Source organism: Calliphora vicina, chromosome 5 (assembly GCF_958450345.1).
Source record: "Calliphora vicina chromosome 5, idCalVici1.1, whole genome shotgun sequence".
NCBI classification, from domain to species: Eukaryota; Metazoa; Arthropoda; class Insecta; order Diptera; family Calliphoridae; genus Calliphora; species Calliphora vicina.
Window position 1 is genome coordinate 21,799,080 of NC_088784.1, and position 20,171 is coordinate 21,819,250.

A 20,171-nucleotide genomic window follows, 5' to 3' on the forward strand; every position below is an offset into this window, starting at 1 on the left:
TATTTACACTGAGAAAACTGAGCCATTTTATTTAATATTTAGTTTTATTCTTTACAAAAATATAAATATCTCTATCATTGATACATTTTAAACCCCAATTAAAAGCAAAAATCGTGTGTTTTTGATTTTAGCCCCGCCCACTTTATAAAATTTTGAGAGAGGGCGTAAAGAAACTTTAAAAATTTATAATTTTTTCAGACAAAATAGTTCTTTTAATGATTTAAATTCTATTTAATTTATGATTTTCCACTTTTTGCTTAAAAACTATTAAAAATGATCATAAAAAACAGAAATTTTTGCCCTTGAACTTTTTTTCATTTCCCTATTCAGAAAAAAGTACCATAACTTTGTTATTTGTCTCTCAATTTAAGAGAAAAATGTTACATTTTATTCACAATAGGACAAGTTTTCCATATATTTATTAAAATCATAGTTATTTCAAATAAAATATTTAAATTAAAGGCCGCTAAATATACATTTTTTTTGGATTTTTTTCAAAATTTTTAAAAATTTCTTATTTTTAAAACTAATAAGTTGATAATTATATTTGAACTGACTACAATTTAAATGAATATTTTACAAGCTAAATTTATTTTAAATAAAACCAGCTATCATTGAACTAAATCGCTTATTATAAGCCATAGTTGTGCTACTTTTTCTGAGTAGGGAACATTTTTTGATTCTAATGGGTAGAATTTTGTTACATTTTATGTAATATTTATTAATTTGTTTACAAAATTATGTTAATCTTAACCTGTGATTAATTTGGAACTTATTTTTAATCAATAATCTTATTTTTGGAAATACAGCCCCGCCCACTTTGTAAAACTAAGAGAGAGAGAGCGTACAGAAACTTAAACAATTCATAATTTTTCAGCCAAATAATAGTTCTTTCTGGGATTTAAATTCAATTTAATTTATGATTTTCAAGTTTTTGCTTAAAAATTAAGTAAAACTTAAACAAATTTAAATAAGAAAAATAGAAATTTAAATTTTCCTAATAATGGAGCAAAAAATCTCCATTCTTAATCAATATTTAGTTATTTCTTTACAAAAACATGTGGAAATCAATCTATGATTAATTTTAAAAAACTATTTACAACAAGAAATTTTATTTTTTTAATGTTAGTCCCGCCCATTTTATGAAATATTTAAAAAGGGCGTGGACAAGATTTTAAAATCAATGTTTTTATACAAAAAATTATAGATTAATTCAAAAACTAATACTAATTTCCTTGTTTTTGTATAAAAATTATTAAAAATTAAATAAAATTAAAAAATTCTTCTCAAAGTACTTTTTTATTTCCCTAGTCACAAAACAGTACCACAACTTTGGCATTTAACTAGTAATTTAAGTGAAAAATATCTGAATTTATTCCCAACAGTTGAGGATTTCAACAAATTTATTAAAGTCAGAGTCATTCCAAACTATTTTTTTAAATTAAAGACTGTCAAATACAAAATATTCACGATGGGATAATATGTCAGAATTTTGTCCATAGAGAAAGATAGATAAGATAAGAGAGATGAAAAAGGGGAAGAAGTAGCGATAACTATGTAGGTAAATTTATCGATGTAATGGCTAATGGAATACCAGAGATTCGCAGCCAGATGGGAGATATGTGTATCAGCCTATCAAAATAGGTTCGTTCGCGAAATAATGTGACGATCGGATAAAAAAAAGCATTTAGCTGATCGTAAATATATCTATAAGATCATTGTAATATGATGGATCAATTGACGTTCCAAAATCTATAAGAAAAATGTAACATAAATGAGTTAGCAGGGTGAAATTTGTGTCAACTAGTGCCATTTCATGTGAAAAAATAATATTCACTTCACTGATAATAACTTCTCTCGATTTCTACCAAGCTTTCTTAGAGATCGCCTTATATGAGTTGTTATAGATGGCATCACATCAAATGAGTTCAAGATAAATTCCTTTCTTTATCCTACTCTATTCCTTATTTTTCTAAACGAGCTTCCACGTCAAACTTCCAAACGTTTACAATTCATATTTATTCAGTTATAGACCAAGCATGTCGGAGATTGGAGTAATGAGGCAAAACATGAATGATTCCCTTAATCGGTACCTTGTGAAAATCTCTGAATGGGGTCGTGCGAATATTAAGGATCGCTTTGAACGCTCACAAGACTCAGTGTTGCATGTTGACACAACAACGAACGACAGATCATGTCACTTCATCTGTTTTAATGGGTGTTGTTAATATTGTAGAATCTGACGCTCCCGATGTTCCGGCCATGAGAATACCATGTGATGTCCGCAGGTCTAAACACATTTTTCAAGTGGAGAAAGAAACATTCAAGTGTCTCGGTTTTCTGAAACTTTCTGATGAAGGAATTACTTCACTCCATCTGATCTCTTCACTATTTACACCATCTATATCCGACCGACCCATGTATGGAACGTCTATTTTGGAGCGTCCCGACTACGTACAAGAGAGGGCGAAGATGATTATTGGTGACAGTAGGGTGTCCAACTCGATTGATTCGCTGGAGCACCGCCACAATGTGGACTGCGTTTCACTGTTCTATCGGTACTAAAATCGAATGTGTTCTGATGAAATTAGGAAACTTGTTCCTGATAGCCGCAGCTTTTTAAGTAATACGCTTTTTCATCAAGAACATATGCGATTGGCCAGTGGACCCCACAACACACAACAGAGGTAATTCTTTCGTTAGCCGAATTGTCTGAAGTCTTTCCTTTCACTTTCAATTTGGGAAAGTTCAAATCGAATGTCCACAAACACTACTCTCTCTTTCATCCCTCCCATAACCAATTTTCCTAGTTCCAACACAATGCTTTGCATGAGTTGGACCCCTAGAAGAACAAAAAAAATCAAAAAAACAATGAATTGTAGTTGAGCAAATCTTGTATAAATTGTAATCAAATATAATCCAAAACCGAATAGAGATCCCTTTGGTTTAGTTCCGTGATATGTCACTAAAAGCCTAAAAAGTGTGAATTTATTCTCTCCTAGAACAACGCCATATTAAAGTTGCAGGTTCCCTTCATATAAAGTTTTACAATGGGAACCTGTCCTTATTGACTTTTAAAACTAGTCACATGACAAGTTTTGTGTTAGTTTCCTTCCCTCTAGAGTATTTTAAATGTTTCTTTTGAACGTGTTCTTTGTTTTTAATATCTTATATGTCATTTTGAAGGCTACATATCTGTCATTGATTCTCACTTAGTTATTGAACATTCTAGTGTAAACAACAAAGTTTTTTTTGCTTCGGAAATTACGAATTTTGTGCCAACAAAGCGTCATATGCGAGAAGATTCGCTTAACTTCTTTAATTTAGAAAAAAGTAACGCTGAAACACGCCGATTGCTCACTAAAGCTTATGGTGAATGTTTTAGATCGGTTTTAACGTGCTAGAGATGGTTTGTGCGATTCAGATAGGGTGATGCTACGGAAGACAAAGATATTCCAGACCAGCCAAAAAAGTTTGGAGATCAAGAATTGTAAGCATTACTCAATGAAGATTGTTGTCAAACTCAAAAAGAGCTTGCAAAATCATTGGGAGCAACTCAAGCAGCAATCTCAAGACATGTGCGAGGAGCAGGACTCATCCAAAAGCAGGGAAATTGGTTACCATAAGGATTGAAGCCGAGGATTTTGTATGTCTGAAATGTTGCTTGAACTCTATAAAAGTAAATCATTTCTGCACCGAATCATTACTTGCGATGAAAAATGCGATAACCCGAAGCGTAATATATCGCATGTGAAGCCCGTCCAACCTGCCGAATCTATACCGAAGCCAAATATGCATGGCTCTAAGGAAATGCTGTATTTGGTTAGACCAAAAGGGTCCTATTTATTATGAGCTGTTTAAATCTGGTCAGACCATCACAGGGAACCTGTACCGAAAGAAACTGATTCGTTTGAAGCGAGCATTTGCCGAAAAACGACCAGACATGAAACCGTAATATTCCACCATGACAACGCTCGGCCACATGTTGCAATCAATACCTGTTAAAAACTATTTAGAATGAAGTTTTTGGGAAGTTTTGCCTTACCCGCTTTATAATACTGATCTTGCCTCTATTTTTTTCGATCGCTACAGAACGCTCTCTCTGGGATACGTTTCACTTTGGAACAGACTATCCGATATTGGCTTGATTCGTCTTTTCCCTCAAAAGATATGCAGTTCTTTTGATGCGGAATCCTTATGTTGCCAGAAAGATGGGAAAAGTTCATAGCTAACAATGGCCAATACTTTGAATAAATTTATATTGTACACATGTCTCAAAATAAAAGCTAAAAATTCCGCATTTTTAAGTTTTTAATCCAATAGAGTTTTAAGAGTTTGAAATGAAATCTGAAATTTATAGGAAACATTGTAGCACATCTCTAAATAGGGAGATCTTGTTGTCAGAAAATTTTAAAAATTTCTCCTAAAGCATACAGATTTGATTAAAACTCCCACAGTGTGATTTGTTGGTATGGTGTCGTATACGTAATATTTATTAAATATTTGATTTTTATTAATTTTTTCCACTATTAAAAAAGGGATTTTAATAAATCTAAAGCTTGTAGTTGTTAAACTCATTGTTTTATTTAGAAAATTTGTTAATTAATAATTCCTAATAAGCCTTAAATCCCTAAAAATTCAAGCACTTGAACATTTGATTGGAAATATATGAAAAAATAAAAAAATAAAATTTTTCAAATAAAAGACATGAGGCTTGAATTTTTAGTTCCTTTTTACTGGAGAAAGCTATTTATTGATATAAAGTGGAATACAACTGCAATTCAATTGCGTGTGAGTGGATTCAAGGCTTGAATTACACTTGATTTATGGTCTCATTCATATTTTTAGACAAATTTTGTATGGAAATTATAAGTTTAATACAATTTGTTATTTTATTTTATTTCTCCAAATAATGAAAGACATGAGGCTTGAATTTAGGTTGCCTTTTAACTGAAGAATGCTATTTATTGATATAAAGTGTAATACAACTATAATTCAATTGCTTGACACTGGATTCAAGGCTTGAATTACACTTGAATTCCAGCAAAAATGCTTATTGTTTTAGATTTAAAAATTGATTTAAAGTCTCATTCATATTTTTAGACAAATTTTGTATGGAAATTATAAGTTTAATACAATTTGTTATTTTATTTTATTTTATTTCTCCAAATAATGAAAAACATGAGGCTTGAATTTAGGTTGCCTTTTTACTGGAGAATGCTATTTATTGTTACAAAGAGCAATACAACTATAATTCAATTGCTTTACACTGGATTCAAGGCTTGAATTACACTTGAATTCCAACAAAAAAGCTTATTGGCTTAGATTTAAGGTCTCATTCATATTTCTAGACTAATTTTGTCTGGAAATTATCTCCAAATAATGATAATAAAACAAAATTAGCTTGAATTTCGTTGGCTTACTTTTTATATTTTTGAGAATATTTTTTTTATTTTTTTCTTATTATACTAGTTTTACTAGAAATGTATTTGAACAAAGCTTATTTAAAAATTTGAATTTGTTATTGTATATTTTAGCATATTTTTAAAAACATTGTTAAGACACACGATAGTATGCTCTAAAATACTTTATATTTCTTTTAAATTAATAATTTTTTGGGAAAAAAAATAAAAAATCACTATATTTTGAACATTTTCCTCTAAAATTAAAAAATATTTAAAGTTTCACTTTTTTTATAAGAAAATTCATTAATTTTCAAATTAATACTTTAGTTTCACAAATTTCTTTAGTTTTTCGAACAAAATTTCTTTAAAAAAAACACACACTTTTTTTATGGGGCGTCGTTCAATTTCACTTTTAACATTTTTCCAGTTTTTTTTTTCATACTGAGCCTGACACTTTTTTCTTGTTTTCTTTCATTTTTTTTTTTTTTTTGTATTTCAAATTTCTGTTGTTTTTGTTGTTTTTATGTGTACAATATATTTTATAACCATTATTTCCATTTTTTTTTGTGTCTTGTTTGCCTTGGCCAAAATGATTTTTGTTGTCTTTTGTTCACTTTTATTACAAAAACAGCAAAGACAGCAGCAACAAAAAATTGATGCTGTTGTTGACAGTAGATAAATAGATTTACTTTCGCACAATATCTCTCTCTATCTCTCTCTTGAGAAAAATACAAAGTTTTATTTTTGTTTATATTAAATTTATTTTATTTAATAAATATTAAAGAGATTTTTAGATAATATAACCGTTATCACTAATACCCTCTCTCTCTCTGGCTCTCTTTACTTTCTTTTCTCTATTTAAATGTTTTTTTTGTCCAACTCTTACTACTAAATTTACAACTCCGTTATAAATGCTGTGTAATTGCAGGCAAGTGTGTATGTGTTTAGTTGTGTGTGTTTATTTGCCGAGTATTGTTTTCGTTTTTTGTTTTCTTTTCATTTTTCCCATTCGTGTTATTTTTTTATTCTTTTATTTTTGTTGTTGTTGTTTGTATCATAACGTACGTTCATTTGCTTGCAAATTTTTACGTTTGTTTTTTTTTTCTTCTTAATTCTCACTGTTTTACTATAGTTTTTTTTTTCTACAATTCTACATATTGTTGCTGTTTACTATTATCATTTTTGCACTCACACTAACTCAATTTCAAGTAGTATAGGTTCTCATTTGTTTTTTTACAACTTCAATATCTCTGTAGCTGGTGTATACAACAATATTTTTCTGTTTCTGTTTTACACATTTTCAAGATGGCGTCTTCATTTAAGAACCTACAACAACATTTACGAATTTTTGTGAAAATAGATAAATTTAATAATGGAGTAAGTAATAAAATGAAAGAAATTATAATAATCATACGCCAAGGTAGACAGAAATTGCAAATAAATAATTGGAAAATTAAAAAAAAGAAATTGCAAATTATTTATTTAATAATTAATAAAAAAAGAACATATTTTAAACAGCTTTTGCTAAAATTAAATTTAGAAAAAAAAGTTAAAAAAAATTTTGACTTTAAATTAAATTTTTTTAATTTAAAGTCAGAAAGTTTTTAAAATAAACTATAATGGAAACGTTTTTAAAATATCCAATATCTATTTTCTGCAAAAAAAATGTCTTAATCAATATTTTTAAAATCAAGTCAATATTTTTATGTATATAAGACAAATATGGACATTTCCAAGGTCCCGAACGTGACAATCGTACGCCTTTTAAAGTGAAAAAAAAAAGAATTATGAAATGTCTGTTTTGTTATTTTATGCCAAAAATAGGTTTTGTTGATTAGTCAATATTTGTATGTATGTATATAAGACAAATATGAACATGTCCACGCTCCCGAACGTGACAATCATATACCTTTTAAAGTAAAAAAATAAAGAAATATGAAATGTTTGTTTTGTTATTTATTCGTAGCGATATGTTATATGCCAAAAATAGATCTTTTTGATCACTTAATTCCAATATATTATCAATAAACATGTTATTACGAACGAGACAAAAAAGCACGCATTTTCGGCTGCCTATAGAAAAATTAGAATTTCAGCTTATTGAAACATAATTTAATAAAGAAACTTCTTTTAAATTAGAATAAAATAATGTAGCTATCTTTTTTTTTCGTTTTACAACATTTAGTATGATTTGTCACGCGACATATTTTTCAGTCATGTTAGTAATAGCGATTGGTCAAGTAAATTTAATTCAAAATTTTAATTTACTTGCTCTAGTATACAACACAATTTATTTACTATTATATATTATGACTTTAAAGTCCTATAACTCCTAAACTAAGAGAGAGCTGACAAACATTTTAACGTTTCAATGATTACAATTAAAGGAGCTCTTAAACATTGTAATAAAAACTGTTGTCGTGATCTTGATTTATGCCTGATACACTTATTATCGCGAACGGGACACACTTTGAATAACAAAATAAAATGTTTAGTGTAATTATTATATGCAGTAACAGGTTTTTTAGTTAAAATCACAAAATTTTTATTTAAATTGAAATTTTGAGACACTTTATTAGAGCGATCTCGGAGTACTGATAACAAAAGATGATTTAGATACCGGAACGCGACAAAATCAAATACAAAAAAGAGCTCTTAACACCCAAAAACATTAAAATACAAACTGTTGTCATGATCTTGATTTATGCCCGATACACTTATTATCGCGAACGGGACACATTTTGAATAACAAAATAAAATGTTTGTGGCTATTAGATGAAGTAACAAGTTTTTTAGTTAAAACCACTAAATTTTTATTAAAATTAAAATGTTCAGTCACTTTATTATAACAATCTCGGAGTGCTGATACCAGAACGCGACAAAATCAAATGCAAAATTTACAGTTAAACGAGCTTTATTCAGCCTCTTTTAATTTTTTATAACAATTTGTTGTTGTTAGAAAGATTTTATGTAAGATAAGTAAGATAAGAGAAAATTTCATTAAAAGTTTTCAGTCTAATTTTCGCATGATAAAATTTGTTTTGAATAAATTCTTGTTATAGTGAAAAAACTAATAAACAAGTAAGAGAGCTATATTCGGCTGTGCCGAATCTTATATACCCTTCATCAAATTATTCTTCAAAATACAAATTTTAAATATTTTTAGGTAAACAAAATGTATTTTTTTTCCAAAGTTGTTTTTTTAAATTTTTGTAAAATTTTTTTTTTCCAATTATTTAAAATTTTTTTTTAAACTATAAAAAAAAATTTTTTGGTGAAAAAAAAATTCGGCTTAAAAAATATTTTTTCCGATTTTGACCCATTGTAGGTCCAACTTACTATGTATGGTCTTATATATGTACGTCGTTGCAAAGGTCTTTGAAATATCTATCATATAAAATGTTTAGTGTATTTCAGATCAGATATCCATATTATCTATATTAATGGCTTAATAATCCAGATATAGGTAAAAAATCGAGGTTGTCCTGGTTTTATCCTCATATTTCAGCCATTTGTGGACCGATTTTGCTGATTTTAAATAGGAAACTTCTTGAAAGCATGTCTGACAGAATTATTGAAGATCCCGAAGATATCTGGGGTCTTCAGAAAATTGATTTCAACATACAGACAGACAGACGGACATGGCTTAATCAACTCCGCTATCTATAAGGATCCAGAATATATATTCTTATATATTATATTGTGGAAATTACAAACGGAATGACATACTTATATATACCCTTCTCACGAAGGTGAAGGGTATAAAAATATAGGCCCATAATCATAGTCAAACACTAAAGTCGGTTCTTTTTAGAAACAACTTTAAAATAAAAACCTGCTTTTAATTATTTTGCAACTATAGTCAAAATTAAAGTATGTTTTAAATTGAACCGACTTTAACTGCGTGCCACCGCAAATGTAGAAAATGTTTTCATACTATATACAACAAAATACAAACAAGTGGCAACGCTGAACAGCTGACATGCAAAATTAAAAAAAAAAAAAAAAACAAATAAATAAATAAAAGTAACCGGGACAACTAAAGAAAAAAAGTTGTTTGTTGTGGAAAAATGAAATATATAAAATGAATATAATAATTAGAATATTTTGGTACTAATTTTATTGACAACTGTTCAATAATTGCAAAATCTCTACCAATATCTTGTAACATAAACATTTTTTACTTTCTGCCGAACTTTTTTACTTGGTGAAGAACAGCTGATGCTGTTGTTAAACGAGTTAATAACAGCTTCAGCTAGTTTTATATTTAAAGTCGACTTCAACGTCAGAAGTATACTTTAACTTGTCTATGATAGACCTAAAGTCCACTCTTGAGTAAAGTCGAGTTTAATTCTCTTAAAGTATTCTTTATTTCTGACTATGATTATGGGCCATAATATTTAATAAATATTACGTATACGACTGCAACCAGTACGACTTTACTAAGGCGTATGATATTGAAATTCCAAAAAAATTGAGAAACTGCAGGAAATTTATGTCATTTATGGTTAAACGATCTAGTTACGTGATATATGAAATTGAGAACTGCAGGAAATGCAATTGTTGCATCATAGTTATATTTTACGTTACATCAGTTGCATTCTCCAGTAAAAAGATAAAATAAATTCAACCCAATGTTTTCTGTTTGAAAACATTTAAATTTTTCCAATAAGTAGTTTGTAAGTTTTCAAAGAAATTTGAATTCATGTTAAATTTCAATATTATTTTCATGTGCTTGCATTTTCAGTTTAACTTCAATATAATTTTGAAATATGTAAGTTCCTAACCCCCATTAACTTTTGAAAAGTTTTGAAAAGTTATGTGTTAACTAATAGTTAAACTGACAGTTTTCATACAAAAATAATTTTAACCGACAGTATAACTGTTAGTTAACACATAACCAGACTTAGTGTTAATAGGGGTAAAACGTTTAACATTTAACAAAAAAAAAAACAAAAACCAAGTAAGAGAGCCTGTGCCGAATCTTATATACCCTTCACCAAATTATACTTAAAAGTTGTTTTTAAATTTTTTGGATAAAAAATTTTCCAATTGTTTTTTTTAAATTTTTTTTTAAATCTATTTTGGAAAAAAAAATTTCGAATTGTTTTTTTAAATTAAAATTTTTTTTTCTGTTTTTTTCAATATTTAGCGTAAAAAAAACTTTTGGTGAAAAAAAAAATCGGGTTAAAAAATATTTTGATCCATTGTAGGTCTGACTTACTATGGTCTTGTATACGTCGTTGCAAAGGTTTTTGAAATAACTATCATTAGATATCCTTTTGTCTATATTAATGACTTAGTAATCCAGATATATGTAGGTAAAAATCGAGGTTGTCCTGGTTTTATCCTCATATCTCAGCCATTTGTTTACCGATTTTCTCGATTTTAAATAGCAACAATATGTTATACATTTTGAATTTTCGAAATTAAGTTCGAATTTTCGAACATGGCCCAAAATGTTGAAATTTTGAAAAATTATTTAAAAACTATGACAAATATAGGAAAAATTGTAATTTTTCTTCAAAATTTCGATCTTTGAAAATCGTTAATCAGAGAAAATATTGAAAAATCAAGAAATTTTTTTAATGATTTGAAATCGCAACTTCAAGAGAAGATTTTGTTATACATTTCGAATTTTCGAAATTAATTTCAAATTTTCGAAATTAATTTCAAATTTTCGAACATAACTCAAAATGTGGAAATTTTGAAAATTTATTTAAAAACAATAACAAAAATAAGAAAAAATTAATTTTTTCTTCAAAATTGCGATCATCGAAAATCGTTAATCAGAAAAACTTTGAAAAAACAGAAAATTTTATTTATGATTTGAAATCGCAACTTCAAAAGGAATAATTTGTTATACATTTCGAATTTTCGAAATTAAGTTCGAATTTTCGAACATGTCCCAAAATGTTGGAATTTCGAAAATTTGTTCAAAAACATTAACAAAAATAAGAAAAATTTAAATTTAAATTTAAAAATTAAAATTTTTTTTTCTAAATTTATATGTTCGAAAATCTTAAATCAGAGAAAATATTGAAAAAACATGAAATTTTTTTAATGATTTGAAATCGTATCTTCAAAACGAACATTTTGTTATACATTTCGAATTTTCGAAATTAAGTTCGAATTTTCAAACATGGGCCAAAATGTGGAAATTTTGAAAATTTATTTAAAAACAACAACAAAAATAAGAAAAATTTTAATTTTTCTTCACAATTTCGATCTTCGAAAATCTTAAATCACAGAAAATAAGTCCAATAAAGTGGATTTTGAAAATTTATTTAAAAACTTTGACAAAAATATAAAAAATTTAAATTTTTCTTCATAATTTCGATTTTCGAAAATCATTATTGAGCGAAAATATTGAAAAAACATGAAATTTAATTTATGATTTGAAATCACAACTTCAATACTAACAATTTGTTATACAAAATAAGAAAAATTGTAATTTTTCTTCAAAATTTCGATCTTCGAAAATCATTATTGAGCGAAAATATTGAAAAAACATGAAATTTTTTTTATGATTTGAAATCGCAACCGTAAAACGAACAATTTGTTATACATTTCGAATTTTCGAAATTAAGTTCGAATTTTCGAACATGGCCCAAAATGTTGGAATTTCGAAAATTTATTCAAAAGCATTAACAAAAATAAGAAAAATTTTAATTTTTATTCAAAATTTCGATCTTCGAAAATCTTAAATCAGAGCAAATTTTAAAAAATCTGATATTTTATTTATGATTTCAAATCAGCTTTACAAAACAAAAATTTTGCTATAGATTTTGAATTTTCGAAAATTTTACAAAATAATTTTTTTATTATTTTTTTTTTGGGAAAATTTATCCTAAAATTCAAACAAATACAAAATATTGTTTAAATGGATTAAAAATCTGGGAAAGTATTTCAGAATCTTCAGCTATATAAGCCAGACCAATTCCGAAAACGTATGTGTACATATGGAAACAAAAATTATGAAAAGCTTTTTAAGTAAATATATAGATACAAGATTTTTGCTCGACTACCTTTTGCAAAACTCACACTCAACCAAAACAACCTCCCCCCCAGCAAATGCTGCTCCCTCTTTTCTAACAAATAACAAGAAGTTAGAATAAAAAAACAGCAACAACAATAATAATTAAAATAAGAAAAACAACAACAACATAAAAAAAATTGGAAAACACTGAACAGGACAGAAAACAGGGACAAACAAACTCGTAAAAACTCTTTAGATCTACATAATTGAAACAAAGTCTGCAAAAAGCAACTAAGAAAAATCAAACAAACTGTGTGACTTTAGCAAGACAAGTGAACCCAAAAGCATAAAGATGATAAAAAAAAAATGGATGGAGGGGCAGGGAAAAACAAGATGAAATTGAAAATGTATAGAAGATGTACAAATGATGGCAGAAAACCGAAACGACGCAAATCGTACAATCCAGGATATAATAGAATATAACTTGCGCACGATTACAGATACTCAGACATTTAGACACAAACACACACACACTTATACATACATACATAGATACACAGATCTATAGATGTTTTGTGGAACACACAAACACATTTTTGTTAAACCAAAAGGCAACAGCAGCAGCAACAAAAAAAAAATAAAAACGGTTTTATACATTTCGGAAATATAGATACAGATTATATTTGTAATGTATATGTAGGGCCGAAATCAAGAAGATGTATAAGAAGAACAAGAAGACGACAACAACAACAACTACTACAACAAGAACTGAAAAAAGGATATTCAAATATACATATACTCTTCTAATAAATACTTGTATATTAAAGACAATTTTTTCTTTCTTTTTTTTTTTTTTTTTGCAGCTTGAAAAATTTTTCTATATCAATTTTTCTATGTATTTTTTTTTTCATTAAATTCTTTTTTTTTAAGCTACATATATAATTTGTGATTATTTAATTACTTTTTTTTAAATTTAAACATTTTGTTTGTAGTCGTTTTAAATAAATTCGTATGTCTTGTTGTTAAAATTTGTAAAAATCATAGACAATTTATTTTTATCTATATTCCACAGGAGCTTTAATTTTTTCATTTTCTTGGATTTTTTTTTTGTGCACAAATGCCTGCTTTTTTCCACTTAAATTTTCTTCAACTTTCAGTTGAATAAATTCATTTTTTTTTCTTCTGCTTATTATTTTTCCACTAGCACTCGCGACTCGTAATTAAAGACTGAAATCTAAGGATTTGATAAGTTTTGCACATACAGCAGCAGCCAGGAACAGCAGCTTCGGCAGCCAGCATCCCCAAAAACCAATTGCAACAACAATTGGCCACAAACGAGAGAGAGAATGTAAGTTTAAGATATACACACAGCTACAACACCTAGAATGTTGATGTACTCGCTGTCGTTTGGGGTACATACAGAATTTGTGTGCGAGATTTGTTTTTGGTAAAAATGTTTAAACCTAAAACTTGAATAAAGGGTCTGGAAAGTTGCCAATATGTAGCATAAATATGAATTTTTAGATGTTTTTGGAAAACATCTCCGATTTTCGAAAATCTTAAATCGGAGAAAATATTGAAAAAATATGACATATTTTTAGTGATTTGAAATCAGCTGCTGGAAATAAACAGTTTGTTATACATTTCGAATTTTCGAAATTAAGTTCGAATTTTCGAACATGGCCTAAAAAGTAGAAATTTTGAAAATTTATTTAAAAACATCAACAAAAATAAGAAAAATTTTAATTTTTCTTCAAAATTTCGATCTTCGAAAATGGTTAACAGAGAAAATATTGAAAAAATAGCAAATTTTATTTATGATTTAAAATCACAACCTCAAAACGATCACTTTGTTATACATTTTGAATTTTCGAAATTAAGTTCGAATTTTCGAACATGGTCCAAAATTTTGAAATTTTAAAATTTATTTAAAAACATTAATAAAAATATGAAAAATATTAATTTTTCTTTAAAATTTCGATGTTCGAAAATCGTTAACAGAGAAAATATTGAAAAAATAAGAAATTTTTTTAGTGATTCGAAATCAGCTCCTGGAAATAAACATTTTTTTATACATTTCGAATTTTCGAAATTAAGTTCGAATTTTCGAACACGGCCCAAAAATCTGAAATTTTGAAAATTTATTCAAAAACATTTACAAAAATAAGAAAAATTTTAATTTTTATTTAAAATTTCGGTGTTCGAAAATCTTAAATCAGAGAAAACATTGCAAAAATATGAAATTTTATTTATGATTTGAAATCGCAACTTCAAAACAAACAATTTGTTATACAATTTGAATTTTCGAAATTAAGTTCGAATTTTCGAACATGGCCCAAAAAGCTGAAATTTTAAAAATTTATTCAAAAACTTTAATGAAAATATGAAAAATTTTAATTTTTATTTAAAATTTCGATGTTCGAAAATCGTTAACAGAGAAAATATTGAAAAAATAGGAATTTTTTATGAATTTAAATCGCCACTTCAAAACGAACATTTTTTTATACATTTCGAATTTTCGAAATTAAGTTCGAATTTTCGAACATGGCCTAAAAGTTGAAATTTTGAAAATATTTGCAAAAACATTAATAAAAATAAGAAAAATTTAAATTTTCTACAAAATTTCGAACTTCGAAAATCATAAATCAGAGAAAATATTGAATAACATGAAATTTGTTTAGTAATTCGAAGTCAGCTCCTGCAACTAAGCATTTTGGTATACACTTAAAATTTTCGAACATGGTCCAAAATATTAAAATTTTGAAAAATTATGCAAAAACATTAACAAAAATAAGAAAAATTTATATTTTTCTTCAAAATTTCGATCTTTGAAAATCTAAAATCAGAGAAAATATTCAAAAAAATATCAAATTTAATTTATGATTTGACATCACAACTTGAAAACGAACAATTTGATATACATTTCGAATTTTCGAAATTAAGTTTGAATTTTCGAACATGGTCCAAAATGTTCAAATTTTGAGAATTCACTTTAAAACTTTAACAAAAATAAGAAAAAAAATTTTTTTTAGTGATTTGAAGTTAGCTCCTGTAAATAAACATTTTGTTATACATTTCTAATTTTCGAACATGGCCCAAAAAGCTGAAATTTTAAACATTTATTCCAAAATATTAACAAAAATAAAACATTTTTTATTTTTCTTTAAAATTTCCATGTTCGAAAATCTTAAATCAGAGAAAACATTGCAAAAATATTAAATTTTATTTATGATTTGAAATCGCAACTTCAAAACAAACAATTTGTTATACATTTCGAATTTTCGAAATTAAGTTCGAATTTTCGAACATGGCCCAAAATGTTGAAATTTTGAATATATTTTTAAAAACATTAACAAAAATAAGAAAAATTTTAATTTTTCTTAAAAATTTGGATCTTCGAAAATCTAAATCAGAGAAAATATTGAAAAAATCTGAAATTTTTTCAGCGATTTGATATCAGCTCCTGCAAATAAACATTTTGTTATACATTTTGAATTTTCGAAATTAAGTTCGAATTTTCGAACATGGTCCAAAATGTTGAAATTTTGAAAAATTATGTAAAAACATTAACATTTTAAAATTTATTTAAAAACAATAACAAAAATTTAGGAATGAAACATTTTGTTATACATTCCGAATTTTCGAAATTAAGTTCGAAATTTCGAACATGGCCCAAAAAGCTAAAATTTTAAAAATTTATTTAAAAACAATAACAAAAATAAGAAAAATTTAAATTTTTCTTCAAAATTTCGATCTTCGAAAATCTTAAATCAGAAAAAATATTACCAAAATATGAAATTTTATTTATGATTTGAAATCGCAACTTCAAAACAAACAAATTGTTATACAATTTAAATTTTCGAAATTAAGTTCGAATTTTCGAACATGGCCCAAAAAGCTGAAATTTTAAAAATTTATTTAAAAACATTAACAAAAATAAAAAAAAATAAATTTTTCTTCAAAACTTCGATCTTCGAAAATCTTAAATCACATAAAATATTATGACATTTTTTTAGTGATTCGAAATCAGCTCGAGGAATTAAACATTTTGTTATACATTTCGAATTTTCGAAATTAAGTCCAAAATAATGAAATTTTTAAAATTTTTGTAAAAACATTAACAAAAATATGAAAAATTTTAATTTTTCTTCAATATTTCGAACTTCGAAAATCATAAATCAGAGAAAATTTTTAAAAATTATGAAATTGTTTTAGTAATTTCAAATCAGCTCTTGGAACTAAACATTTTGTTATACATTTCGAATTTTCGAAATTAATTTCGAATTTTCGAACATGGCCCAAAAAGCAAAAATTTTTAAAATTAATTCAAAAACTTTAACAAAAGTACTATGACAAATTTAAATTTTTCATCGAACTAAACATTTTGGTAAACATTTCGAATTTTCGAAATTAATTTCGAATTTTCGAACATGGTCCAGAATGTTGAAATTTTTAAAATGTATGCAAAACCATTAACAAAAATAAGAAAAATTTAAATTTTTCATCAAAACAAAAATTTTTTTATAAATTTCGAAATTAATTTCGCATTTTCTTGTTTAAATTTTCTATAATTTTTCCATTTATAGTTTAAAATACAACTCTGCTGTAAGAAATTACTTTCAAATTTTTAACACAAACAAGGTTTAAACAAAAATAATCTTCAAAACTTTTGCGCATGTCCAGAAAAAGAGAAGAGTAGAACTTAAAAATTTGCCTTATGATTTTTGTTGTTTTCAAAAGGCAGCATCCAAAAACACACACACTGCAAAAAAAAAGGGTCTACATAAAAGTCTGTCCAAAAGTTAGTACGTCTGTCTGTCCGTCCAGCCATCCATCCGTCCGTCTGTCACTCGATATACGTATGGAGTAAGGACGTAAATGTACGAGTAAATATGATGTTAAATGAAACTGAAATTTCCTTTTCGTTAACAATTTTCAGTTTCGGCAAACTCTGCCAAATACGAGCTCCTGTTTACTGTTGCCACTGAAATTTATCTAAAAATACTCTTTGTTTTTAGAATGAAAACAGCTATAAAGAGAATAAGCTCTTTTAGAATTTCTATTACAAAGTAAATTTTCTTTTGTTTACAAAACAAATTAAATTTTTTTTGTTAAAATAAAGAAATCAAATATTAGCAAAAACAACGAATGTATGTATTTCCTTTGAGATTATTTTCTTAAAGAATTTAGTAAATCCTTTTCTAAGTACGTTTAACGGATGTCATAATTTCTTCAATATTTCCTTTAGACTTTCTTATCATATGCATTCATTCAAAGTGTGTAAATGTATGTTTCAGTAGTTGCATCTCTGTGGCATATATCCTGTTACGTCGATTTCTAATTCAATTTATTGCGTTTCCTAGTATCGGCACAAGATTTCTTTCCTTGATGAAAAATTAAAAAAAAAGCCTGCAAAATCAAAATGTTTCTTGCAGATTTACAGTCACTATCAGGCACAGTACCCAGCAGTTCCAGGAAACTGTCGCGAACTAGTGAATTTAGCTATTATTTAGGGTGACAACTAGTTACATAACTAGCTACAAGGATATTATCTTATAGCTGGTCCAAAGTAGTCAACGCCTTGGATTCACATACAGGTTACATAGAATCAGTTACTTTACTAACTACTGGTGGGTAAAATAACTACTTTCTAAAGTGCACTACAAAATAGATGTTAAAAGTGACTACATTCTAGGTTACTTAGAGACAGTAAAGTGTCAATTGTCTCCACGCTAAACTACCAGGGATGTATAATGTAACCAATCGACTCCTTTCTGCACTACACAGAGCACATACCTGTCAAATGACCCAAAATATATAAAATTAAAATCAGCCAATGATCAGACATTACTGAAAATGACTGTCTACAAGGGATACATTGACTACTTGCTTAACTGCTGGGTAGTGACTGCAAGTCATTGCTGCTCTTAATACGTAAACGAGTCTAGTACTTGCAACATATTTGTAATTGTTGTTGTTGCCAGTACAGTAGTTGTAATAGTTGTAGTACTTTTAGCTTTTGCAAGTCAAGGAAGTGTCGTCAAAGTTTATGTGTGTGATTTACATCATCTTCTTCATCAGCCTATAGCTTAAATTCAATTTTCACCTAGCAAATGCTGTTAAATATAATTGAGTAATTTGCCTCAAGTGTAAATTTTTTAATGGATGTATTTTTTTTTTATTATTGTACATTTTGTTTTGATGTTTTTTTCCATCTGCTTTCTCTGTCTGAACGAAATTGCAGTAGATTATGCAGTTTAATATTAAATAAAAATTATCGTTAATAAACTTTTAAGCGATTCCAGGAAAACAAATACATTTTAAATGGCAGCCATAGTTTGAAATAAATTATTTAATAAGGTGATGCTTTGCTTAAGAATAGAGATCATCACCCAAATGCTGGGGTTTAATTTAAAGGTCTTTATCTAGTCTAATGTAAGCTTCATTTGAAGGTGTTTATGCATTCTAATTTGAGCTTCATTTGATTGGAAAATTTTATCGGATTCCGAGCAACTTTTTACTGGAAAAGTTGATCAGACTCTAAGCAACTTTTTACTAGAAAAGTTGATCATACTTGAAGCAACTTTTTACTAAAAAAGTTAATAAGACTTGAAGCAACTTTTTCGTGGAAAAGTTAATCAGACTTGGAGCTACTTTTTATTGGAAATGTTGATCAGACTCTGAGCAACTTTTTACTAGAAAAGTTGATCAGACTCTGAGCAACTTTTTACTAGAAAAGTTGATCAGACTCTGAGCAACTTTTTACTAGAAAAGTTGATCAGACTTGGAGCTACTTTTTACTAGAAAAGTTGATCAGACTTGGAGAAAAGTTGATCAGACTTGGAGCAACTTTTTACTAGAAAAGTTGATCAGACTTGGAGCAACTTTTTACTAGAAAAGTTGATCAGACTTAGAGCAACTTTTTGCTTGAAAAGTTGATCAGACTTGAAGCAACTTTTTACTTGAAAAGTTGATCAGACTTGAAGCAACTTTTTACTAAAAAAGTTAATCAGACTTGGAGCTACTTTTTATTGGAAAAGTTAATCAGACTTGGAGCTGCTTTTTATTGGAAAAGTTAATCAGACTTGGAGCTACTTTTTATTGGAAAAGTTAATCAGACTTGGAGCTGCTTTTTATTGGAAAAGTTAATCAGACTTGGAGCTACTTTTTATTGGAAATGTTAATCAGACTTGGAGCTACTTTTTATTGGAAATGTTAATCAGACTTGGAGGAACTTTTTACTAGAAAAGTTGATCAGACTCTGAGCAACTTTTTACTAGAAAAGTTGATCAGACTCTGAGCAACTTTTTACTAGAAAAGTTGATCAGACTCTGAGCAACTTTTTACTGGAAAAGTTGATCAGACTCTGAGCAACTTTTTACTGGAAAAGTTGATCAGACTCTGAGCAACTTTTTACTAGAAAAGTTGATCAGACTCTGAGCAACTTTTTACTAGAAAAGTTGATCAGACTCTGAGCAACTTTTTACTAGAAAAGTTGATCAGACTATGAGCAACTTTTTACTAGAAAAGTTGGTCAGACTCTGAGCAACTTTTTGCTAGAAAAGTTGATCACACTCTGAGCAACTTTTTACTAGAAAAGTTGATCATACTCTGAGCAACTTTTTACTAGAAAAGTTGATCAGACTTGGTGGAACTTTTTACTAGAAAAGTTGATCAGACTTGAAGCAACTTTTACTAAAAAAGTTAATCAGACTTGGAGCAACTTTTTCCTGGAAAAGTTAATCAGACTTGGAGCAACTTTTTCCTGGAAAGGTTAATCAGACTTG

The 20,171-nt window shown here is 27.5% G+C and overlaps 1 protein-coding gene across 1 annotated transcript in view; it reads right to left on the reverse strand.

Annotated features, from left to right (window-relative positions):
• The window catches only part of Alk (Anaplastic lymphoma kinase), a 35,806-nt gene extending 22,319 nt beyond the window's left edge, over positions 1 to 13,487 (reverse strand). The window contains exon 1 of the mRNA XM_065513152.1: positions 13,346 to 13,487. The gene's annotated coding sequence lies outside the window, so the exon portion shown is untranslated. The remainder of the gene's footprint in view (positions 1 to 13,345) is intronic.
• Between the last annotated feature and the right edge of the window lie 6,684 nt (positions 13,488 to 20,171).